This window comes from Oryctolagus cuniculus, chromosome 1 (assembly GCF_051225735.1).
Source record: "Oryctolagus cuniculus isolate XC-2025 breed Fujian yellow rabbit chromosome 1, ASM5122573v1, whole genome shotgun sequence".
NCBI classification, from domain to species: Eukaryota; Metazoa; Chordata; class Mammalia; order Lagomorpha; family Leporidae; genus Oryctolagus; species Oryctolagus cuniculus.
Genome location: NC_142867.1, coordinates 139452159 through 139461586, shown reverse-complemented (window position 1 = coordinate 139461586; position 9428 = coordinate 139452159). Strand labels below are relative to the sequence as shown.

At 51.0% G+C, this 9428-nt stretch overlaps 1 long non-coding RNA gene across 1 annotated transcript; it reads left to right on the top strand.

Annotated features, from left to right (window-relative positions):
- The first annotated feature begins 370 nt into the window (after positions 1–370).
- LOC149128662 (uncharacterized) lies at positions 371–7435 on the top strand. The gene is made up of 4 exons (XR_016222936.1): positions 371–557; positions 4210–4371; positions 4942–5122; positions 7158–7435. It is a non-coding gene; the product is annotated as an uncharacterized LOC149128662 (long non-coding RNA).
- The last annotated feature ends 1993 nt before the right edge of the window (positions 7436–9428 follow it).

The window sequence follows — 9428 nt, the reverse complement described above, 5'->3', positions numbered from 1 at the left end:
GACTGGGAGGAGGCAGAGAGAGCTTTGGGAACTCCCAGAGAGACAGGGTGCTGTCTGGCGCATGGGCAGACCACCTACTCTGTAGATTCCCGAAGGCAGTGCAGGGGTGGGAGGGGAAGGTAGGTGCTACTGATAACAGAGTGGGTACAGGTGGGGAGAAAACAGCCCAGAATACTCACAAAACAGCCCAGAACCCTGCACAAAAGAGGGGGCTGGGAGTGCCGGAGGTCCATCTGATCCAATTCATCCAAGTGGTTATCAGATATCTGCTGCAGCTGTCCCCATGCAGGGCATCAAACATCACGTGGACTGAATGTGAAATGGTAAGAGAATGGAAGGATGCGTTTTTATTCTTCACGATTTTTCCTAGGGACAAGTCTGTTCAACATGGCTGCTTTTGGTGCCCAGAGAAGCTGAGATTCTGGGAATCAGTGTGTGAACACCTGGGAGGATGCCCAGGCGCATGGACAATCATGACTGGCTGAACCACAGGGACAGTTCTGACAAGTGTGTGGTTAGCTGATCTCGTCGTTGTGTACTCGACACAAACCTAGAAGGTACAGCTCTATTCCTTGATGCAACCCATGGACTCCGTAAACACGGGGTGTGTGAGGCTGCTGCTGGTGCGACGTGGCAGACTCTTCTACAGTAAACTCCTTCTATGTGCAGAAGATGACATAACCATATAAAGTATCCCACGTTAAATACGTAAATCAGCAACATTTGCTTACTATCATGATCAGAGGTTATGTGTGTACACTTGCATGCGCTACGTTTTTGTAGGGTTGGCAGTGCAGTAACAGGTTTATACCAGCACCACCTTTTATTTAATAATTTTTTAATTTATTTGACAGAGTTAGACAGTGAGAGAGAGAGAGAGAGAGACAGAGAGAAAGGTCTTCCTTCCATTGGTTCACTCCCCAAATGATCGCTACAGCTGGAGCTACACTGATCTGAAGCCAGGAGCCAGGTGCTTCCTCCTGGTCTCCCATGTGGGTGCAGGTGCCCAAGCACTTGGGCCATCCTCTACTGCACTCCCAGGCCACAGCAGAGAGCTGGACTGGAAGAAGAGTAATTGGGACTAGAACCCGGCGCCCATATGGGATGCCGGTGCACAGGTGGATGATTAACCAAGTGAGCCACAGCGCTGGCCCAACCAGCACCACCTTAAACGTGTGTGGGCTGCACTGTGCTATGGCATTAGGACGGCTGTGACAGTGCTCAGTGTTGGAAGTGTCCAGCTCCATTAAAATGTTAAGGAACCATTGTTGTGCACAAGATCCATCACGACTGTCTAAGTAGCTGACGATGCTGGCACCTTGCATTCTCGATATCTCATGGCCACTTGCGGTAGGATACCTAGGAGAAGCCGGGCCAGCTGGACACCCCTGCAGATTTCAGCTCCGGCATTGACATGCATTGGTGGCAATGAGAGAAGTTAGAGAACATCCTCATGTCCGGTGGGGAGGAGAGGGTCTCTAAGGGGCCCCACTCAGGCCGAGGCCCCTGAACACCATGAGGGGCAGAGAGGAAGCCAGGATAGGTGTTGGAGCCTGAAATCCTGTCTCAGTGCCTGCTTTGAAGTTTTGGGAAGTTGCGTGGCATCGCAGACCCCAGATTTCCTATTCATCAGATGGAGGTAACAATAGCCCTTCTGCAGGGCCATGTGGGCGCTGGCTATGACGCACCTCACCTGGCTGTGTTGTGAGTGTCCTTGTCAGTAACCAGGATAGCCACAGTCTACTTACAAATGCATCAAGTGATTTGTATGTGTTAGGATTCAAAAATCATAGGAATGATCCGACAAAAAAACTGCCTCAACTTTTCCCCACCCTTAAAAGCTCTTCAAAAACCACATTTTATCAAACAAGCATACGGTCTCATTGCAATAGAGAAGTAAATAATGTAGCAGTCTACTTCTTGGAAGCAGCTTCCGTTATGCACCTTTCAAGATATTTTCCTCCATGTTGACAGATTCACGTATGTTCATATATATGAATCATTTTTACATGTATCAGATCATACAACACACATTTTATGATCCTCTTTTTACAAATACAGCTAGAGGGGCAGGCAGTATGGCTCAGCAGGCTGCTTCCTGCAGTGCTGGCATCCCATATGGGCTCCAGTTTGAGTTCCAGCTGCTCCACTTCTGATACTGCTTCCTGCTAATGCACCTGAGAAATCAGTGAAGATGGACCAAACGCTTGGTCCCCTGCTCCCAAGTGGGAGACCCAGAAGAAGCTCCTGACTCCTGGCTTCAGCTTGGCCCAGCCCTGGCCATTGCAGCCATCTGGGGAGTGAACAAGCAGATGAAAGATATCTGTGTGTGTGTGTGTGTGTGTGTGTGTCTGTCTGTCTGTCTGTCTCTACTTCTCCTGCTCTGTAATTCTATCAAATAAATGAATACATCTTTTTTTTTTAAAAAAAAAAGCATGTTGCATGTTCTATAATTTTTTTCTTGTCTTCTTTATTTCTTCTCCTGCTGCCTTCTTTCAATTTGTACCCAGTCCCTGGTGAGGACTATATAAATACCCACTTTTCTTTAAACCCATTCCTCGTATGTACCTGAGTCTGTTTCTGAACTTGTAAATGCGGTTCTGTGGATGTATTTGCCTTTCCGATGTCACCATTCACTCTGTCAGTCATCACTGCTGTACTCAGCATGGTTTCCTATCTGTCATTCGCTTCATATCCTTGAAGTCCTCATTCACAGAAATTTCTGCCTGGCCATTTTTATACTTACTTCCTCCCGTACACATCTTGGAATTAGCTTTTCAAATTCCATTTAAAAACTTGCTGTGAAATAGCCCATGCATTCATCAACCGTTGAATGGATAATCAAACTGCAGTTGATTTATACAGCAGAATGTTAGGCAGGATTAAAAAAGATTTCACTGTGATATATGCAACCACTTGGCCGAATCTTAAAATAATTGTGCTGAGTGAAAGAAGGCAGAAACAAAACAGCACATACAGTAAGAGTCGATCTTTACAAACTTCTAGAAGAGGCAAAACTGACTGACAGCGGAAGGAAAGCGGAAAGGAGAAGCCTCAGTGGGGGAGGAGGACCAGTCGGCAGGTGCACGGAGGGATGCTGGGTTTCACATTAGGTACCGATCTGTGCTACACAGGCAGATCCCTCTAATGTTCACTTAAGATTCGTGCTTTAAATTCTATGCAACTTTTCCTTTAAAAAAGAGCTATCGCCGGCGCCGTGGCTCACTAGGCTAATCCTCCACCTTGCGGCGCCGGCACACCGGGTTCTAGTCCCGGTCGGGGCGCTGGATTCTGTCCCGGTTGCCCCTCTTCCAGGCCAGCTCTCTGCTGTGGCCAGGGAGTGCAGTGGAGGATGGCCCAAGTGCTTGGGCCCTGCACCCCATGGGAGACCAGGAGAAGTACCTGGCTCCTGCCTTCGGATCAGCACGGTGCGCCGGCCGCAGCACACTGGCCGTGGCGGCCATTGGAGGGTGAACCAACGGCAAAGGAAGACCTTTCTCTCTGTCTCTCTCTCTCACTGTCCACTCTGCCTGTCAAAAAAAAAAAAAAAAAAAAGAGCTATGAACGAATATTAACTTTATTGAATGGTATGTGTAGGAACCGCGAAGGCGTGACGTGCACTGCTGTCTGCAACCTTAATATGTACTAAAAAGGACGGCTCCATGGATGAGTAGGTGGAAGGGTACATAGTTTGTGATAAAAACGAGTATGGTAAACTGTTAACAGAAGAGTGTAGATGGCACGTGAAATGGATGTTTGCTGTGAAATCCTTTGAACTTTCCTTTATGTTTGAGTTTGTTCATAATAAAATATTGGAGAAAAAGCATGCTGAGGTTTTGAATTGATGCATTTATCTGGAGGAAAACTGGTATCATTACAATGTCGATTCCTCATTAAGACGCATTCTCTTCCTCCATGAATTCAGGGACCTGGTTTTGACTTTGAGTAAAGACTTGTTGGTAGGGTTTGCACAATTCTTATCGATATTATGTGATGCTGTTCCTTTTATGAATGGAATTCCCCTATTACATTTTCTAATTGGTTATTGCTGGGTAGAATAAAGTTTGATTTTATTGCTGGATCTTTCATCTGGCGAACGGAGTAAACTCGTTACGAGGTGTAATGATTTACTGAGGATTATGCTAGATTTCTATATGCACAATCACCTTTGCCTTCAAATAACACCATATTTTTAAAATTCTTTTCCAGTTTTGATATGTCAACCTTGCTCTTATGTAATTGACACAAAGTATGTATTTGGGTAGAGGGTACAGAGTCCCCAACCTGATGGGCCAGCTTCACATCTGACTATGGTATTTATCCGCTGTGTGAACATCAGCCTGGGAGCGGCTTGTCTTCCTTGTCTGTCAGGTGAGAGTGCAAAGGGCAGCTGCCCCCTGGGGTTGCCCTGAAGTTTGTGTATCAGATGCCAAGACCAGGGGCAGGGGCCAAGGGCGTACAAGAACTCTGTACACAACCAGCAGCTCCTTGTGAGCCTAAAGAGATAGTGAAATAAAATCTTAAAAGAACAAAACCAATGTGCTTGAGCTAACAAAAGGCAGGCAGAGCATGCGCAGCTGCGCCTTCTTCCCACTTCCTGAGGCTCCTCAGTGAGCTGCCTAAGGATATGGGAATGAACCAGCAGGTGCTCCTGTCCAAGGGAGCGGAGGTTCTAGTATGGGCCGGTGGCAGCCCCAGGTAGGGCTGGGCTGGGACAGGACATGCAGTGACACACAGCAGATACGGCAAGACAATGACTGCACTGCCTCCCTCGCACGTGGGAGCTACAGAGTTGGTCTCGGAGCAGTGGAGGGTAGAATAGAGGCAACCAGAGCCTGGCAAGGGTGTAGGGGGGAGGTAGGGGTGGAGAGAGGGCAGTTGGAGGGTGCAAGAGTGCAGTGGGACAGCAGGTATAACCTCTAATGTTCTGTTGCACTATAGGACAACTGTGGCTGACACCAACTACGTGCATATTTCAAAATGACTTGTAGAGAGGATGTTGAATGTTCCCATCACCAAGAAATGATGAATGTGCTAGGTGGTCACCGCCGGGACCAGGTCATCACACATCATTCACATGTCTGGAAATGTCACACTGAACCCCATAAACGTGTTCAATTAGGTGAGTCCATTAGCAATGAACATACACTAAAGGTTTCAAACATGGTTCTCCCCAGTCAAAAGGGCTCCGCAGAGGATGAAGGTGGCCCACTCACGGCCTTGACATCTGAGACTGCTCCTTCAGAGGAAGGCAGGCAGGGGCGCCCAGGTGTGTGAGCAGGCTCGTTGGGACACAGGGAAGTGTCCATTTCTGTGCTGTTGTGGGAGGAAGCCCGCGGTGAGGGTGACAGGCGCAGAGCACACGGCATGCCCCAGCCCATCCGGGCCACACTGGACCCGGGGCCCCCCTATAATTAGGAGTGCAGATGCTGCGGTCCCCACCTTGCCCACCCCCCGCCTCCCCTTGAAGATATTTTAGACTGGGGGTTTTGATTTTATTTTTGTGTGACATTCACCTTGGATGGAGACACCAGGCTTGATTGACAGCCCAGGGCAGACTGCCTTTTTTATCCCTTGGCCTGAGCCGAAGCCAGGCTGTGGCTTCATCAACGGCAGCAGGAGGCCAGCTGAGATGGCTGCGGAGTGCCACAGACAGAGCCTGATTTCCGGCAGATGTCCCAGACATCAGGCTGGAGAGCCCACCACAAACAGGGTTGCGTAAAAAACAATGCCTGCTCAGTGTGACCTGCCAGCCACAGGACGGCCAGGCACTCTCGGAGCGGAGCGAGACAGGGGCCAGGCCCAGCTGAGGCCACCTCCCGGAAGTGGCCAGACCAGGGCTGTCCAGCGAGTCCTGTCACAAGGGCTTCTGTGAGCTGCAGTTACCGCAATGAAGGGAGCCAACAGCGACGGAAGCCCCCTCTTGCGCCTGGTGCCAAGCACACTGCTGAGGCGGGGCTTGGAGGAAACACGGGGGTCTTAGGGCCGCTAGGGCCCTGCACTGCCCACCGGGTGCCCTGCAGGCCGCTCCGTCAGCCTGCTCCTTTCACGCCCGCAACTCTTGGGCAGGGACCTGGCAAGGAACCCCAGACTGGAAGTCTCTGCTTTCCGGGACCCCGGGGCCCGGAAGAGAAGTCAGTTTACTTCCGAGTGGGTCACAGGCTGTCAGGTTCTGCAGGAAAAGTGCAGGAGAGCATAGTGGAGCAGGGTCAAGGTCAGCGCGGAGTTCAGAGGTGGCCGACCGCTGCAGCACGCATGCCCAGCAGGGGCGGGGGCAGAGGGCACCCCCTCCTAATCCTCAGCACAGCCCTTGTCCTGGGAGGCACTGAGGACTTGCAGATGGGGAAACTAAGGTGGCGGGGGTCAGGGGGGATGGTTTGATCTGTGTGGCTCAGAGACCCTGCTCTGGATTGGAGTCCAGGGGTTCCTGGTTCTAGACACTGCTGCCAGGAAATGCAGGAAGATAATCACTCTGAACATGGAGAAGAGGAGCACTTCAAACCATACAAAAAAATGGGTTTTATAATGAGTATGCGGGGTGTGTGCAAATTTGCCATGGCCTCTGCCCCTGGCTCCTCTCCTCCAGATCAGGCCAAGTCCAGTCTCAGGGCCTGGGCCCCTTCTCCACGTGCTGCAGCCTGTGTGCTTCTTACTTGCCCCCTGCATGGGCCCCAGTTCTCCCTGCTGTTCCTGCTTTGTCTCTCCTGTTTGACCAGCTTGCTTCATGAGCAGGTGTGCCCTTCCCTTCTGGGCACCAGCCCCCTGGCACCCCGTGGGCCCCCTCAGCAGGTGCCTCTGAGAAATGGGCTGGTATGCGACTCCCCAAGAAAGCCACAAGGCTGTGGCAGTGCAGGACTGACACAGAAGGGAGCAGCTTAGAGGACTGAGCAAGTGGTGCCAAGTGCCAACCCAAGCGGTTCAGGCTCCCACTGAGGGGTCAGACCACAGACAGGAGGACAGGACACCACCCCTCTCACCTGCCCCTTGACAAGGAGGCTGAGGGAGTGTGGACAAATTCCCCTCCCACTGTCTGCCTGCTGTGTGACCTTGGACAAGGCACCAGGCCTCTCTGTGTGCATCATGCTTTCAGGATAATAAAGCTTGCCCTGTGGTCAGGGGTCTGGCCCAGTGGTTAAGATGCCACTGTCCCTTATCAGAGTGCCTGGATTTCACACCTCACTCCAGCTCCTGCCTCTGACTTCCTGTTGATGAAGATCCCGGGAGGCAGCAGGTGATGGCTCAAGTGCTTGGGCCCCTGCCCCGTGTGTGGATTGAGTCGCTGGCTCCTGGCTTTGGCCTGGTGCAGCCCACTGCCGTGAGCATTTGGTGAGTGGGAGATTAGTCTCTCACTCTGTCTGTTTGTGTCTCTCACCATCTCTCCCCTCCCACGCATTTCTGTGCCTCTCAAACAAACAAATAAAAATCTTTTTGAAAATGCACTGTGTGTACATTTACTCCCTGGTAGGCTTGCAATGAGGATTGGACGAAGTGTAATGTTGCTTCGAATACTGCATTACAGCCTGTGAGTTCCACCATACCTGGGATTTTTGGAGATGCAAAGGCATGCGGTATCTCACTGAGCTGTGTTCCATCTGACTGTGGCTCGAATGATTTTTACCATTTCAAACTATGGTAATCTTTGGCAGTAGGAAGTCTATTGGAATAATTCTCAGAATAGCGTTTTAAAATGTGTCAAGGGGCTAGCATTGTGGTGTCCTGGGTAAAGCTGCCACCTGTGATGCCAGCATGCCATATGGACACTGTTTTGTGTCCATTTCTAATCCAGCTCCCTGCTAGTGGGCTGGCGAGAGCAGTAGAAGATGGCTCAAGTTCTTGGGCCCCTGCTACCCATGTGGGAGGCCTGGATGAAGCTCCTGACTCCTGGCTTTGGTCTGGTCCAGACCTGGCTGTTGCAGCTATCTGGGGAGTGAACCAGCAGGTGGAAGATCTCTTTCACTCCTCCTCCCTCTCTCTCTCTCTCTCTCCCTCTCTCTGTGTAACTCTGACTTTCAAAATAAATAAATAAAACTTTTAATATAAAATGTGCCCAAATAACTAGGACATCCAAGGAAACCAACCATGTGTGTGGCTGCACTGTGGCAATACCTTGACTCTCCGGTGACAAGATCATGAGTTCTGCTGATCCTGTTTTGACTGGTTGCCTGCAGTGCCACGCGAAGTCAACACTGCATTTCAGCTAGAGGCTACCAAGGGTTCCCCTTGTCCCTGTTCACTGCCTGCCCACCCCCGAATCCTACCCAGAGACTTGGGGGGCCCTCATGACTCCAGATTAAGATGGGAGTTTAGGAACATCGCCCTCTACAGGCACAGAGAAGAAAAAAGTCTAGCTGGACCATTTTACCTGTCCATGTGGATGATCTAATTCAAACAGAAAGGAATGCAATGAGAGAAAAATTCCGTATTTTTACTGAGCTGTTTTAAAAAAGACACCTGCACTGGGCCGTTCTGTAGTGAAAGAGGCAAACATTCTCACTACTGAAAAAGAGGTGAGCACGCGGGCTGCTGCCTTCACAGGATGTCTGGCTGCCCTGTGGGGTTTGTCAGCCTGAAGCCTGGCAACGGAACATGCAAGAAGGGGGCTGTGCATCTCCCTAACGGACTCTGGGCATGGCAGGGCCCTCAATGCTCAGAGCTAGGAAGGTCGCCCTGGGGGTGGCACAGCAGGTGCCTGGCTAGCATGTGTCCCGCCCGATTCAGGTGCTGGGGACTTAGCAGTGTTGAGAGCCAGGTTTATGCTGCTGTCTAGGTGTGGGTACCTCATCCCAGGATGCCTCTGGCCCCTTCCCCTTCTCTCTGTCCTGGGCTCTCTTGCCCTCTCACCTGCGGTCACGCTATGACCCAGCATGAAGACCCCCCGCCAGAGGCCAGCACCAGGCTCTTGGCCTTTCCAGGCTGCATAACCAAGAGCCTAGGAAACCTCTGCTATTTATCAACCACTCAGAGCAGCAGCACACAGGATGAGCGGCCCATTTCAGACACAGCGACTCGCTGGGGGTAATGTGGCACTCCCCACGTGGCCTTGTGTGGATGCTGACTGCAAAGGTGTTGTGGTCTTGCACTGTCCTCATAATCATCGCTTCCAGTGGCTGTTGAAAACTTTTCAGTTTTTCACTGTGCAGTGAACACTTTCTGGCACAAAGCTTTTCCTAAATTTGATTATTTCCTCAGGGTGTACAAATCCGGTGTGCACTGCACAACACTGGAGAAAGTCACTCAGGTCTGTGAGAAGCTGTGGACTTGGAGCATGGCTCCTCCCAGCTGGGAAGGCACATGTGTTCCTGAGGTTAAGGTCTCACCACGGATGCCTCCTATACTGCCTATCTCCTTTGCTGTCTATCCGTAGGGATGTGCGCCCTCTGCAGGAGAATGGGAGCCAATTTCCCAAGGGTTCCACCCTCCCTGCTGGG